Here is a 17885-nt window from a genome sequence, read left to right as displayed (position 1 = left end):
CTGATATGTACGAGTTTTTTATTTAAACTGTTGCTAATGAAAATCTGTCGCACTTTCAAACGAAAAATCTCAAATGAATGTGTTTTCACCAAATAAATAAATAAAATATGAATATAGAAACGAAAGCAGCGAAAACAAAGAGCGTTAAAAATCTCAAAAACACAAAAACAAGAACACAAAACACAGCAGCAGCAGCTTCCAGCGGATTGCCAGTATACACCACACCATCATACATTAAGGAGAGCCTATACACACACACAAAGCGGCTATGCGAAATAAAAAGCCTCTCGCGCACGCTTAGGCGTCAGCTTTAGCATGTGTACAAACAAACAGCTTCCAGAAAACATAGAACCATATGTGGCAACATTAATACAATCATAAGCACAGCACTATTTGCACTCAAATTCCATTAACCGCTAGAGCAAAGCTAAAGTCACACAAACTTATTATTTCAACCACAATGCGCTCTCCCTCTCTCTCGCGCACTCAAGCTCTACGCTCAACGTCTCACTACACTTGCTGCTTATATGTTCAAATAAAATACTGCTTGTTGTTGTTAAGGCGGCACTTGTTAATCCACCTCAGCCATTTCTATAACCGCTATACTATTGCTTGGGTGAAACTCACCACCACTCAGATTTATTGATGGCTACTGTTTCCGTTATTCGCATTAATGCGCTATCCCGCTCATGCAAATGGCAATGGCTGTTCAGCATATTGGGTCTACGCCCCTTTCAATGTGGTTATTTGTACATACATAGGTATGTATGTATGTAAATAACCTTTTGTTTAAAACAAGTTACTACAATGACAAGCAAAAAATATTATTCTACAATTTACTTACACATATGTATGCATGTATATTCAGAAAAATGTCTTTTCGTTTACTTTATAATATTAATAATAAAAAAGTATATAAGTAATTTAATTCAAAAACAATTACAATACCTAGAACTTTTAGTTTTTGAACAACATTCTTCAAACCATACGCCTTGTATTCACCCAGCCAGGCCAGTCCAGAAAATGCTAAAAAAGTAAAAAATAATAGTAGTCGCAGAATGAAATACCTTGGAAAAAATAATAAACAAAAATGAAAGAGAAAATAGTTAGAGCGATGTGCGGTCAGGAAGTGGAAGCGGAGGCTGAATATTTAAGGGTAAACAACGTTTTGTCTCGATTTAGATCAAAATCCATCTGAAAAAAGTGTAATGACAAAGCTGTAGGCAATATAAATGGCTAAAACTTTCGTAGTTACACTTGTTTGACATAACCTTAAAATTTATGAGAAAATTTCAAATCACCAGTCTTAGTTTCTTACTTTTATTTTTTACAATTATTTTACGAAATTTAGGGCAAATAATTATTTATGTGTAAAAATTAAAAAGTATACATGTATGTATGTATATACATGTATGTACAAAATATTTTCTTTTTTCACTATATTTTGACTTTAATTACATATTTCTATAAAAAATTATTAAAAACCAAAATATTATAATAAAATAAAAATTCATCTTTTCACCTTATTTTGCCTCAATATCGAAAAAGCACCGCAGTTTTCAATCGAAAATTCTCGCGTCAACATATCTGCTTTGTTTAAGGGGTCAGTAGGGTAATCTTTTTGAAATGTTTTTTTTTTTTTTGTTTTTTGCATTTACTGTTCCCTTATGCCCTTAGAATTAATGTAGAAACCCACTTTACCATTGGAAGGTTTCGAAAAAGACCCAAAAATAATAATACCGCTCCTTCGTTCGGAGCGCTCGGAGAGCAGTACCTCAAACTTTAAACGAGTTTTTCTCAAAACACACTTTTTGAAACTGGTGGACATGATTCCGGTCGACTCAATCGACTTGCCAAATTTCTTTTTTTAATATTCACAAAACGCCTGGCTATCGTCCCTATTTATAATTTATAATTTATTTAAAATGTTATGCCAAAATTTATGAAAAAAACAAAGGGAAAATTAGAAAAAAAACATTAATTACTTTTTTATTTGTCAACATTTTTTCATGATTCTAATAGAGACGATAACCATTCACGTACTTTTTAAGAATAATTTGGATTTTCGTGTTTCAGATGATCCAAACATGAGAAATTGTGTCCGCCAGTAAAAACAGAACGCATCTCATTCACCCAGCCATTTCTCCGACAGATGTCATCAAAAAATTCCCAAAAAAATTTGTTTAAACACTCCACAATAAACCTCATGATATGTGAAAAAGTTCTATTGTAGAATAAAAATTGTCTATGAAAAAAAAATGTCAAAAAAACAGGCCAGATTACCCTACTGACCCCTTAAGTTGAAATCTGTATTTTTTGAAGTACGGCAAAGAAGGATTCAAAGCTTCTATTCTCATTTCTGTTAAGTTGTTTTGAATCCTTTTCTGATGGGTTTCATCCTTCTGTTATTATTTTTAGCTTGAAAAATCATGAAGCTTAAGCCTAATATTGCAACTTCCTGATAGAAACATATTTTATGGTCTTAAAAATTTTAGATATAATATAATTCGTATTGAAAAAGAGTTTTGTAGGTCTTCCTCATATTTTTCAATACAACAATTCAAAGTGGTCTCCGAGAACAAAAAAGATTGGTGTTATTTTGAGTATTTGTGTGGAAAAAGATGCGATATGTATACATAGTATATATGTATGTACATATATAGTAAGTAAGCTGAACCAGCTATCATAAAATTTCGTAGTATTTTAAGCATATACTAGACTTTGAAATTTATTTTATAATTAATTTCTAAGTGTCAGCCATTTTTAATATGTCGTGGTCTGTATTTTTTTCTTCATTGTATTCAATAATGTTTACAATTTCATCATGGAAAGATATATGTATAAACATACATATATATGTATATCAAAATAAACGTTCTCCAATTGCTACTTTTCGTGCGGTTTGGCCTTTTTGTGGTCGTGTAATCGTCCAGTTGTGCTAAATATTTGTGGAATTGTTGGAAACGTCGTCGAATTGTTCTAAAGTTGGAGCGTAGATTTTCTTTATATAATGTTTAAGTGCCATTAAGTCAAAGAACCGCACGAAGTATTGAAAATATTGCTCTGGTAAATGTTACTAAAGATTGCAGTTTGTCGATTCCAAGACGTCCAAGAATTGGGACTGCCTCGAACCAAAACCTGTCGGTTTTTGAGAAAGAATTTGAGCTTGCATTCGCATAAAATTGTTCTCACTCAAGAACTAAAGCCATTGGGACTGTCTCGAACCACAACCTGCCGGTTTTTGAGAAAGAATTTGAGCTTGCGTTCGCCTAAAATTGTTCTCACTCAAGAACTAAAGCCATTGGACCACCGTAAACGTCGTAAATTCGCTGATTTTGTTTTGGAACAACTTGAAAACGATAACGAGTTTTTTAAGAAAATTCTCTTCTCCGATGAGGTTCACTTTCATGTGAGTGGCGCGGTAAATAAAAAAAACTGTCGATTTTGATACGAAAAAAATCCACAAATTATTCATGAACAACCATTATATACACCTAAAAAACTGTTTTTTTTTTGGTTTCTGTTTTCATGCTCCAATTCTCATTCAAGACATTGGAATTTGTATATTTAGCTTTTAAAGTGTGCTTTTGCCTGATACGAATGGGTATGGTTTGTCCGTACGAACATACATATAATAAAAGAAATACGAAAAATATTAACTTTTAAACATTAAGTCCTACTTATTTTATAATTAGATGCTTTTGTTTTACAAATGTTAAATAAAAAAACGCTGATAAAATATATTCTTATTATAATTATTAAATAATAATAATAATAATTAAATTAATAAAAAATATGAAAAATAGTATTTAAATTTATAAATAAAATCTGGAAATTAAAATATTAAACATAAAATTAAATAATAAATTATTTTTGATACTAAAAATTTTAAAATTGCGCTTGTTTCTACAAAATTAAATTGTAATAAAAAGCACGTTTCCCATTATTATTATTTTGTTTTTTTTTGTAGGAGAAACTGCAATGTAACATGCAGCAGTTAGACCCAAAATCGTGTTGACCGATACCATAACTGAATTTTAAATTTTTGGTTCCAACGAATACGTCTTTAATCCCAAAATAAAATATTGAAAATCTAATTAATAGCCAAATTTCTTAAATTAAAATATTCTGTTACTAAATAATATAATTTAGACATGGCGTTAAAATTGTCCGTATAATAAGTGACGTACTTCCTCGTCCTCCAACCATATGTGTACACATCCGTGCAAACATGTAAATAAATATCTAAATTAAGATACATATACATGCATATGTACATATGTATGTAAATACCTCCACTCGTATGTCTGCCATTTGTTATGGTGTATTTGTTCCTTACAATATGTCGAGAACGACAAACAAACAACAGGCAAATACAAAAGGATGGAAATGAGAAATATTTTGGCAACACTTCAAAAGCCGCAAACTAGTTACACATGTATGTGTGTGTGTGTAGTTGTATGCATATACATATAGTGCAAACGTGTATTGTTAAATGAAATTACGTACGCGTCGCTTTCTACCTTTCTTTGTAGTTTAAGCGGCTAATCGAAAACCGCCGTACATCCAACATTTTCATGAAACATCCTGCACGGCACGTGTTGAAGGGATCATCGCTAGTTGTTTTCGACTGGCGATTGGCATTGTTTACGCATGATTTCTTAAGTGTTTTCGGTCGCATTGCTTTCTGTGCTCACCTTCAAGGACATCGTAACAATATAAGAAACTATTTGTTGTTTACCGAGGTGTACCGAACCGCTTGTTTACTTTGTTAAATTTTGGAAAAACAAATAACAAATAACAAACGTTGAATTACTTTCAGTAAATACATATTACGTAAATTTAGTATATTTTCTTAACTCTTATGGTAACAAAATTAATTAATATGCAAATAAGCATTGGGCAAAATTGTTTAGGTTTTGCGGTTTTTACGTAATAAAGGAAAAGCGAAATTTTTACGTAAATTTATTAATAAATACTGTTGTGGCTTTGAACTTATACGATTATATAAGTGAATATATGTATAAGCTCAGATATGTCGATTCCATTGGTAAAATTCAAACATTTTCGCTAGTTGATAGGAAGATCTGGAAATAATTGAAACTGGCAGTTTTTTTTCGAGAAAACTCAGGCATAGAACTCCATTAAAAAAAAATGTTTAATCTTTCTTAGTAGACCAAAAAGCCTTTAAATATTGAAAAAAGTGAAAAAATTCCACATTAGGAAATGAAATATAAAATAATCAAAACTTAAAGGAAAACTAATTCAAGCGCAATCTGAAGCTGGGAACAGAAAGGGGAACGATATTGCATTTTTAAAGGTTAAGAACAGTATTTCTCGATTTCTGGCAGAACTACGAATGAACCTATAAAAAGCATTTTTCATATAGGAAAAAGGAAAAATAATTTAAGGGCAAGCAGGAGGCGGAAAGAGAAAAAGGAGGGAAGTAGTTGAATTTTTAAGAGTTAAAAATGGCTTACCTCGATTTTCGAAAGAAATTCGAATACAATACAAAAAAGTTATATAGCAAAGTTATTGGTAATGAAAGTATCTACAACATTTGTAGTAGCAACTTTTCAATATAACCTCAAAATTTTTGGATTTTTTATTTTTAACTGATGCAAAAAAAATCTTTCACGAAATTTAAACTTAACCTATCTTCTTAGGTATTTTTTATTTAAAATATTAAGAAGGAAACCTTTCTTCGACATAAAAATGAAAAAATCGATCATCTTCAATCAAAAATTCTCACGTCAAAACATAAATTTTTTAGTATTTTTTATTTACTGAAATCACTACTCTCTGATGACGTAAAAATATATACATAATTGGGGTACTCACAACGTGTCATAAAGCATCGTAAAATCATAAAATCATAAATTTTTATACCAGTTTAAAAAATTTGTTGTTGGATTGCATACGAAAATAAGTTTACGCTAATACAACTCTGAACGCTATGTTTTTGGATCGTTATAACTTATAACATTATGAGCCTATGCGAAACCCCCAAATATGTATTTATATTATATATGTACATTACATATTATATAAAAAAAAATGTACTATAGATTTTTGTTACTATGTTACGCCAACTAAGACTCTGGAGCTTATTCCTGACATCCTACCATGCCATATGAGGCAATGCTTACGAGCAGCCGACTCATGATCTTAGTTCATTGGAGTAAGAAAATAGTAAACACAACGTTTTCATACTCCTCTAGAGAAGAATGAACCAATAGTTTTCTGATCGACAGTTCCAACGGCAAAATCTACTTATTTATATATTCACTGATTGAACTAAAGGTGAAATAGTAATAGAAGCGGGCTTCTTCTTTTGCCGAGGGGTCACCAGATATGGCATCGCAATGTCCGAGTTTATAATATTTTTTCCCAAAAATTTCAGAATTTCTTTGCTAATAGTGTATGTTTGTAACAATAAAAAATTCTAATAAAATATTTATTTTTTTATATGAGAAAAAAATTGTTGAAATAAGCTGTTTTTTACCTGAGGAAACCCATGTAACCCCTTAAAAGAGAACCAAATGAACTATTTTCCTGGCTGGAGAAGTTTAATGAAATGAAAATGCAAGTACGTTTCAAAAAAGTGTTGAATTACGAACTTTGTTTATTACTGAGAAGTATTCACGCATTAAACATATAATTTCTTAACCGAAAATTCTAATATTTATGACTTTATTTTAAGTACCCATTATTCAATATATTTTCTAGGCTGAACAAAAATTCTTTCAAACATTTAATTTAATTTTTAATATAAAAAAAATCATCAATATAAGAATATACACATTTTTCACATAAATATCGTCTATTTGCGCGCATGTTAATTAAAAAATATAAAAATAAATTAACTAAAAAAAAAAATAAATGAAATAATGTGTAGGTATGTAAATAATAATCACTTGAGCATCAACAGATCTGACGATCTATATTCGACGATTTCACAAAATCAGCGCCAGCGTTATTCATTCACTCATTGAACTTAGCACGTCAAATGCTTATCAATATATTTTTAAACTAAATTTGTAGCAAACTGACAAAGGTCAAGTAATCCAAAAGCTCAATCTACACACACGTGCGATTGAGCACAAGAAAAGAAGAACTTAAGATGGCTGCCCTCAACAGCGTGCTTTTGCAACTATGTAGTAAGCGAATAGCATTTTATATGAGTTATAAAGTCTGCGCACTTAGTATTTCCAGCCACGCCTCATGCTTAAACTGTTCTTTAATAAGCTACAATATTTACATGCGAAGGCGGAAATTTCATTTCATGAGACCGAAAAAGTCATTTTCGCATAGACACAGCGAGCATTGAAATACTAGAAATAAAATCATGTCAATATAATGAAATATTGCATATCGTTTTATGTCGCCAGACAGATATTTTAGCATGCCAGTTTACAGATGTACATACATATATGTATAGTAAATATATATAATTTATAACTTTCGATTTTACGATTTTACGACTTTTCCACTTTTATGCATGTTTATATGAAAATATGGTTTTACGTAACTTGACCACTTGACATTTTTTCATGGCCCAGTGACGCCACCAATGAGCCTCTCAGACAAAGAGTAGAAACTTTTTACGACTTTTCACTAAGAAATTTCTAAAATTTTTACAATTGACTAGCAAGTGCACCCACATGATGCCAATACATCACTGTATGTGCAGTAGAAGTGTGTTTTCATACATACTCACATTAAATGCTACCGCATCCTTGCATACATTTTTCGCCTATAAACTATAAAAATTACTTTCTCACACTTTTTCACAGTTTTTGGTGACTTTTCGTTTAGCGCTTTGCCTACGCTTCGTCTTTTTCGGGTTTAAACTCGTGTTACGCTTGAATATCCTTGACGCAGCGGTCGCGCTGCCTGCCCACTGTTGGCGACTTGGAAACGTTGTATGTAATTCAATGCCTCATAATATTTTATGCGTTTTTGATGAGCGTAAGAATTTTACGAAATGGAAATGTTTCTATGTATGCAAAGGAATGCTAGACGAACGTGTGTACGAAGCGTTTTAACTATTTGGATATTTGTGTGTTTTCGATTTCCATAATTAATTTTCTGCTACTTAATGCTTAAAATGAAATTAAATGAATTTTCAACGATCTCATTTGTAGTGCGGAGGCATGTAATTTTGCTAATGGCTGCAGCAAATTTGAAACTAATTGCAGCAGTCAATTAATTATTTTGTTTCACACGCGCATTTATAGTTTATTTGCATGAAAATTTTAGCGAAAATACTCAACTCAACTTAAAATCTCAGGAATAATCCTACCGAAGAAATAAGATTTTGTTAATAATTTCCATTTTTTATGCCACGCTGAAGTGTAAGTTTTTCACATATAACGATTTTTTGTTTGAGAATAAGCGATTTTGTCAAAAACCAAAATTCTGACTACTCTTGCCATCCTTATGAACCAGCGTAGAAGCCTTTGAAAATGGTAAAAAGTGAAAGACATTCGTAATTGGTTGAAACCTACTGGAAATCAAAGATAATATATTAAGTGTTAAGGGAAAAATATTTTACGCGCGATCTGCGGTCGGGAAGAGAATGGGGAGGAACATGGTTGAATTGATAAGACGAAAAGCAGGTTTGCTTCGTTTTTCAGCTGTTCAGTGGGGTCTTTTTTCGCATTCTCTGAAAATACTTAACATATTAACGCATATATTTTTTATACCGACAAAAAGTAGAGATTACAACAAACATAAATTCCACTGACTTTTAAGAAGTTATATACTAACTGTATAATGTAGACCGATAAAAAGCGAATTTTCTAGAATTTTTTCTTAGAAAAGTTTTAATGTTATTGTTCCAAAACTTGTACACATACTGTGGTACCTTCTAACTGTATTTTAAGACTTAGTATTAGCAAAAGTATTTATTTGGAAAGGAGCTACAGCTGAACTCCTTTTAAAAAAGGCATTTTGCGGTGACCACTATATCTCTAAACTGGAACATTTGAAATTATAAAACCAAACAGATTTCGTTGAAGTAATGTTGAATCTAGTCATTAATCGAAGAAATTAGTAAAATAAATTTTTTTTACAAAATGGTGGTTTCTGAAATAAATCGATTTTTCGCCAAAATTTCGGCTTTAAATTTAAAAGAAAAAATATTTTTCCGTGAGAAACAATCTTCGATTAATTTCTAAAAAGTATATTTAAGAAGCTCGTGTTAAAATTTGAGACTAATTGGTTTAGCCGTTTCCGAGTAATGTTAGTCACCGACTCTGAAAACACCAGTTTGAGAAAATCGCGTTTAAAGTTTACAGTGCACTTCCCAGCACTCTGAAAAGCCTTTTCTAATTTGCGTGTAACTTTGAAAATATTCAACGGAACGTTTTTTACTTGATTTTAACTTATTATTAGGTGTCTTTTCGATTTTAAGTCGAAATAAGATTTCTTCCTGAATATTTTAAACCGAAAAATTCAGCATGTTTGGGATATAGGTACGTAAGTTTATTCAAAATTACATCAAAGAGAATTTTTTTGTACTCGACAAAAATAAAAAGCGCAAAAACTTGCATATTTGAATCTTTCACATTCATTTTCAGGTTATGTGGAAAAGATGTTAATACCAAAGTTGTAGATATTTTTATTACCAGCAACTTTCTCATATAACTTACTTCTATACGACACTTAATTTTGCCGGAAATTGAGTTTGACCGTTTTAACACTTAAAAATTCAAGCACAGTCCGCCCCTTCCTCTTCTCAATGAGTTTCATACCACTATGATGTACATCTTTGTCTACATCTACATCTACATCTTTATTAATAATTTTCTTTTGTTTCCGATTTCAAATAATTTTAATCAGAAACATCTTTCCCACCTCCAGGCAGTTTTTTCAGAAGTACTTCTGGAACAAGGGAATCCAAAAGTTTTAAAAATGCAAAAATACATAAAATACTGTAAATCCACATTTTTATTTAAGTATAAAATAAAATGACTTTTCAAAAAAATATCATTAAAAAAATTGTTTCTTACTTGCAATTTTATATGACTCCTTATGCATTCACCACATATGTATATACAAGTACATTTATATTCATATATAGTAAAATACCATACAAATCAACATTTTGCTTAACATATACGAAGCATATATCTCTTACATATTTACAGCTTTACTATAAACATATGTATGTAAATCCACTTGTCCTCTCCAAACAATAACTGTTTTCACTTCAAATGATTGAATGCGCGAGAAAATTGTTATCAAAAATCTTAAACCAGTAGAGTTAATTGGCTAATTTACTACTTGATAACGATGCTGATAATAGTATTTATGAATACTTACATTCAATCATCTCGGCTATTAGTGAGAAGGCGTCAAACCGCAGGCCCTTGAGCTACGACTAGTACTTAAATGCATATGGAAATAACGGCATAGTTGCAGCATATTAATGTTGAATGAAAAGGATTTCTGAGTGCTTGAAGTGTTGCCAAGCATACTTGAACGCGAATTGATAAGAAAATACAGAGAGACATAAATTTACTTACAGAAAGCAAGTCCATAATTATAAATTGAAACGATAACATACATACATACGTGTAAGTGTATTGTATGTACATTTATGCCACCAGACATAATCGGACATCTACATAAGTGGTTACATATATGACTCATTTCTTATCCTCTGTGTACAAAAAATATAATATCATATAAGATGAAAGACAGAAAGTCGAGTTTGCCTCCTTTTCGACTATCGCACCTAGTAGAAGAGTATGCCTCCGAGCAAGGTTGCGAATTTTCTAATTTTTTTCTTCAATGAAAAGGATTGAGAAAGATTTATATATTTCTCACTGGAGCGCTATAATTCATCGTGTGGGTCACGGCTTGGCAACTGGGCAAGTTTCTCGACCCTGTATCTGCTCAAAGAGGTGCGAACTTTCTCTTCCTGGTAATACTTTGCATACGATTCTGAGGAATTGGGATTTATATCTGTCATTGTTAATGAAACAGATAGAGTAGAAGCTCCCTGAAAATAAAACTAAATATGGAAGTAAACGATTTAAAAAAACGGACTGAAATATCAGTCCAAAATATAGCAGCCACTTCTCCCCCCTACGAACACAGTGAGCCTACTTTCTTTGTCACCATCGGTTATAACTCTAATGTGAAGGGAGCAATTTTCAGTGGTTATAGTGCTACTGCCAAACCCGCTTTACAACGTGGATGTGTCATGAGTGTGTCATGAGCAAATTAAATGCTAACACGATCGGGGGAATACCAAGAGTGCTGACTTGGCGAGTTCTATATACCATATATATACTATAGCTATACTAATACTAGGTTTAGACAAAACCCAGCAACGAGATGTTGAAGCTGAAAGCGAAAAATGTTTATGCGGCGTTCATAGTCCACGAAGGAAACGAAACGTAGGAAGAAGAGGAAAGGTTTACTATGCATGCAACTGCAACTCCTATCCACGGTTCCGCGATTCGCCCGGATGGAGCAGAGGATTGTGGTTAAAAGGCAGTTGTCCGCAAAAGTAAAATAGAGGGCCGCATAACCGATCGAAACGAAAGGAATACCGAGTTCGATGAAGAGAAACTCTTAATGTTTACGGCAACATCGGTGATCAACCGTTCTCAGGAGTCGAGTCAAACTAACCGGATCGGACCCGGATTGTTATCCACCTAAAGACGATGAACTCGGTACCATTCCTCGAAATTACTTCAAGAATATTTTCTGCCTCTACACCAACAGCAACAAATTAGCGACCAACGAGTAAGCCAAGAACCACCTAATCATCTTCAGTGCTCATTAATCGTAGCAGCAACTGGGCAGATCACACTGAAGTGGTAATCTGTAGAACTGAAGCCGCTGAAAGCAAAATTTGATTGAGACCCAGGCACCTATGCCAACATTCGATGTTGCTTTGGATAAAGAAAGCGGCTGAGGAGTTTCAGGACTTATGCAAGAGGGCTATCCTGAAGGGGACCGGCGCTGCATCTCAACAATTCCGATAACACCATCAGATGCACTGCGACTCAATTGCCTTTTAAATGCATTAATTGCAATCTGGTATCTCCAAACAAAGACAACCCCAACTATATCATGTCCTTGTTGCGATGTTTCGGCTTTTTTAAAAATCGCATTCTCCCAATATTGATTTGCCTGATACTCTTGAATCCCTTGTTGCATCATTATTAGTTCTGTTAACCAGTTCTTCTAAGGGTTTTGTGGTCATTTCTTGTAGTGTGGAAAGTTCCTTGGTTTCCTTGCTCCCTTCGAGTTTGCAGCTACGGCTATTGTATCTGCCTCGGATTCGTCTAGAGAGGCTCCTGACTTAGATTACTCGTCTGCCTTTTCGTTGTCGAAAATGTTTCTATGACAGGAAGCTCAATTTATTGTATTGATCTGCCAGTGAGCTTAAAGCTGTTCTTGTTTTGTTTACTACATTGGAGTTGATCGACGGCGACGACATAATTAATTTCACAATCCAAATTTATGTCTATCATTTAACAGAGAGCTTCGTATATATTTTCTCTGATATATCATTCCTAAGTACCGTTTCTAATGTAAGTACCGTGCATTTCACGTTCTTCATATGGCACTACGAATTTTTAACCGCATGTTTGCGGCTAATGTCCTTGTACAATATAAATATAATCTCATTTGAAACCACAGGTTTTCAATTCTTTGTCCATTCGCACGGCATTAACCCATAATTTCAGTTTCGTTTGAAAAACCTCAATATAAAATTTTTAGCTCTTCATAAAATAATAAATACAAGTATTTATTTGAGGCTCATTTTTTGTTTTACTGGCGTTTACATTTGCAATCTAAAACCAAAATTCCAATATGTACTAAATACAATCACAGGAAAACGCATAAATACGTCAACGTGACATGAGATATGAGCAAGCGTTTAAGCACATCGCCAATGACACTTTACAGCTCGTCCTCGTTGTCCAAAGGAGCTGACGCTGCACGCAAGTGTATAAGTGCGCACAAGTGCAGATATTATGTAATATAAGTATATATGTATACATGTACCCGTATAATGATACTTCAGAATTAGGGTAGTGCGGATTTTCGGAAGTGAAATTCAAAAGAGAACAAAACTATAGCAGAGTGATGAACAAGCGGCGCGACATGGATACATATTTTGCTCGAACCGAAATCTAAAATTGTAGTATATTTGTGCAATGGTTTTAAAATGACTCGCAGCTGGCTTATACTTGTATGAGTACAAGCTGTAAGGAATATAGATACTCGTAATAAAATATAATATAATATTGGGTAGTCGAAAAAGTCTTTTCCTATTTTGCCAATAGATGTCGTTACAGTTGTTTATCTCCAGTGCTACTAATCACATTGTGTCATACCATATTGTGTTGGAAAGGTGAGAGTTTAAGCCAAAAAAAAACTAAATTGAGGGAAGTTGAAAAAAAGTTACAGCTGTTCAAAAATGAGTGCAAATAATGAAGAAATTCGCTATACTTTGAGATTTTTGTATAAAAAAGGAAAGAATGCCACGCAAGCCATCAATGAAATTTGTGAAGTTAACGGAGACGATGCTGTATCAGTTCGTGTAGCACAACAATGTTTCGCTCCTTTCCATCCTGGAAATTTCGATGTGAAAGATGCACCTCGCTCTGGTCGACCAATCGTTGAAAAAAGTCGATAAAATTGCGGAAAAAATTGACCAGGACCGTCACATAAGCAGCCATGATATCGCTAAGGAACTTATTATTTATCATCAAACGGTTTTGAAGCATTTAAAAAAGGCTGGCTACAAAAATAAGCTCGATGTTTGGGTACCACATGAATTGTCTATGAAAAATTTAATGGATCGAATTAAGATCTGCGATTCTTTGCTGAAACGAAATGAAATCGAAACATTTCTGAAGCAAATGGTAACGGGAGACGAAAAGTGGATCAAATACGAGAATAATGTGCAAAAAAGATCATGGTCCAAACGTGGTCAAGTTCAACAAATGGTCGCAAAGCCAGAATTGACGCCTCGAAAGGTTATGATGAGTGTTTGGTGGGATTGCTTAGGAATCATCCACTATGAGCTGCTTCAACCTGGTCGAACAATTGATTCTACATTTTATTGTCTACAACTGATGAGATTGAAGCAAGTAATCAAAAAAACGGCGAGAGCTGATCAACAGAAAGGGCTTCGTCTTACAACAGGACAACGCTAGACTACACACATCTTTGATGACTGGGCAAAAACTGGGAGAGCTTGGCTGAGAAGTTTTGATGCATCCACTATATAGCCTTGATCTTGCACCATCGGCCTACCATTTGTTTCAGTCATTGCAGAACTCCCTTAATGGAGTAAAGTTGGCTTCAAGAGAAGCCATGTCGCAGTTTTTCGCCGAGAAACCAGACAATTTTTACACTCATGGAATAATGTGTTTAGCGAAAAAATGGCAAAAAGTGGTCGTCCAAAATGGTACATATTTGGTTTGCTATACAATTACTACCGAATATTATTGATATATGTATGTACTTAGTAAAGAATATACTTACTTCATCTACATAAAAAGGCAGACCCTAACATATGATCAAGTGCATGTATAAGTATAGTTCTTAGACAATTAGAAGCGGTATGTATGTATGAATGTATGTTTGTATGTATATGCGTGCGCATACATGTTCCTAGACTCATCAAGTGTCTTTCTACGAGGCGTTAACGCCCGGCTTCAGCCATAAATATGTCAAAACATATATCCTCTTACTGAACTGCAGTAAGATTTTGCTAGACGAGCAAAAGTTAAAAAATCACAGTTCATATATGAGCACGCACATCAGCACATGAATGTGTATAAGTATGTATGCATATGTACACATAACATATTAAATGTGGCACACTCTGGGGACATATAAAAATCTTCAGTTGATTTAAAAATGCAGCATAAAAAACGATTTGTATTACATAATTAAAGCAAAGTCGTTAAAATGTAAATTAAAAAACTGTATTCTCAGTAGAAGAATTTTCACATATGTAAATATGTAGATACAAGTATACAACTTACCTATTGAGGTACACACAGCTGTATTTGCATATCAACACTTTGTGGTCTAGATTTTCATACTGCAAATACATTACTTATAGTACACAGATGTTTGTTGTTTGTGTATATATATATATATCTAAAACTCATCATATGCATATATCATATGTATATAATTATTCCATCGTGTGACCATGTGACCATGTGACCACTGCCATGCTTCAGCAATAATCTCAGCTCAAGTGTGAAGTTCAACAATTAACCTAACCAAACAAACAACTAATCCAACGACAACAAATCCACAACAAACAACCAACAGCAGCACATTATCCTTTCGTATAATAAATCAAACGATTGACTGGCAAACATGCACCAATGCAATGCACCTCTCGAGAGAGTAATCTGCGTCTGCGCATGCGCATACATTTACATGGACATAATACAAATGTTCTTGAGTATCCTGCTGCAGTTGACACTTTAACATGCGTCATTGATGATTTATTGTGCGCGCTTTAAAAATATATTTTTTGCTATTCACACTTTCTCCTACAAAAAATCAAAAAATTTTACTCGCAATTAGAAAAATATTATATTATTGCGTTTAGTAAGTTGGCCACTGAACGTGGAACAGCTAGCAAGAAGTAGCGGAGACCCCAAAAATTAAATAAATATAAACCTAAATGAACGCTCTACAAGCTGAGTCGATTGAGTCATGAACGTCCGTAGATATGCCAAAGATGAGATGCCAAACTGAAGTTTCGCACACGTTCTTTTCTCCTCAAGAAGCTGCTCATTTTGTCAAAACTATCGATTTCAAATCATAATAAATGCTATAATCTCCGATAATATTTTCTTAAATCGGACCACTCTAGCATATAGCCGTCATAGAAATTAATCGGTCGAAATCGACTGTTTATGGAGAATATTCTTTATTTGACAAGATATCTTCACGAAATTTGGCACGGATTATTTTTCAAGACCATGCTATAATCTCCTATAATATTTTTTAGATCAGACCACTTTAGCATATAGCCGTCATAGAAACTGATCGGTCGAAATCGAGTGCTTGTATAGAATCTTCTTTGTTTGACAAGATATCTTCACGAAATTTGGAACGGATTATTTTTCAAGACCATGCTATAACCTAGAATAATATTTTTTAAATCAAACCACTGTAGCATATAGCTGCCATAGAAATTAATCGGTCGAAATCGAGTGCTTATATAGAAACATTTTTTATTTGACAAGATATCTTTACGAAATTTGGCACAATTTATTGTCCAAAAAATTTTTACGAGTCCTGAATATATTATTCAGATCGGACCACTATAGCATATAGCTGTCATACAAATTGTCTGCTCCAAATGAATATAAAAACTTTTTCATACCCTTTTATGCAAAAAAAAATGCACCTCTAAAGGTAAGTATAGCTTCGGTGTAGCCGAAATTATAGATTTTTTTTTTTTTAATTTATTTTTTGTTTTTTTTTTTCTTTTCGTTTTAAATTTTGCTACAATTTTTCGAAATTCATGCCGCCTTCCAAACTATAAACCTTCACAACATCAAAAACCACAAGAAACAAACATACACACATGGTTACGTATAAGTATTAAAACATTCCATATAAAATTAGCGCATACGGTAAAGGTCATTTACCGTTTTGACTACGTTCTCATTACATAAATAAACGTGTTTACATATGTATATCCAAGCTGATAAAGTTCTATTCGCATTCAAAGCGCACACTTAAATACACTATGTATTTGCGTATATATGTACATAGATATGCCATCTAACTGCCTTTACATTATGTATGCTTATCTGCCTAGAAGTAGGCAAGCATGAAGCACTTGCCTGTGCGCATTCGTTGTAAACATTTCAAAAGGCGCGTCCCATTGACTTTAAAATGCCCGTAAGTCGATTAGTTCGGACAGGTATTGTCTCAGTTAACCATTGCCGGCACTTTATATGCTTTTTGGTAATTGAAGTCATGGCTGTTGAACAAAGTGGCGCACCATTGGGTGGCCCCACAGAATGGTGAGAAAAATACTTTGCAAGTGTGCAGTCTTATATATAGAGTATTAAAAACTTTGTTTGTGGGACATTAAATTCTAATTATGCTGGATTTTTATACTGGTCGGAAGGTACTTATGTATGTCGGCAACTTTTATTGACTGTGGGTCAGCAAAATTAATATACTTGCTTGCAGCACTCAATTACAAGCTGTAGATTTTTATTTGTTTTCTTAAGCATAATAAATTAGAACCAGCTGTGAATTTGAAAAAAGCAAGTTTTTTTGCATATACTTATATCGAATGTACACATATTTGAGAATATTCTCCAAATTTGAAGTTGATATGACAAAAAGTTTCCGACCGTGGACGTATTTATAACAATTTTTAAATTTAGTGCTATCAGTTGCCAAAGCTTTGAAAGCGTTTTTCCACGTTTCAGAACCGGCGAGGAAGATTTAACCGATCAACTTGAAATTTTCACACAATCGTCTTTTATATTTTTGTCTGATATTGAACGAAAAGCAGAATTTTTGAGTTGAATTCAAGTCATACTTAACACTTTCACCAAAAAATTACTGTTTTTTTTGGTAGCCACCATTATATAGTATCAAAAACCAAAATATTGACTATTCATTCGATCAATACATACATATACATATATACATGGTTTTTTTTTGTTTTTGGGTTTAACATAATTTTAAGCAAAAAGTCTCTTCAAATTTATATTCCTTTCTCCGGAGATCTTCCTCTAGATTGGCTACCAGATCAAGGGAATCCGAAATTTTTCTCAATTCCTCATCGCTTATTTAAGTACAATCAATTTTGTAAATGTGCAATATTTTTAATTTATTTCTCTTCAAAA

The sequence above is a fragment of the Bactrocera tryoni genome, chromosome 1 (genome assembly GCF_016617805.1).
Source record: "Bactrocera tryoni isolate S06 chromosome 1, CSIRO_BtryS06_freeze2, whole genome shotgun sequence".
Lineage (NCBI taxonomy): Eukaryota > Metazoa > Arthropoda > Insecta > Diptera > Tephritidae > Bactrocera > Bactrocera tryoni.
The sequence above is the reverse complement of the archived record's forward strand: the minus strand, read 5'-3'. Positions refer to the sequence as shown.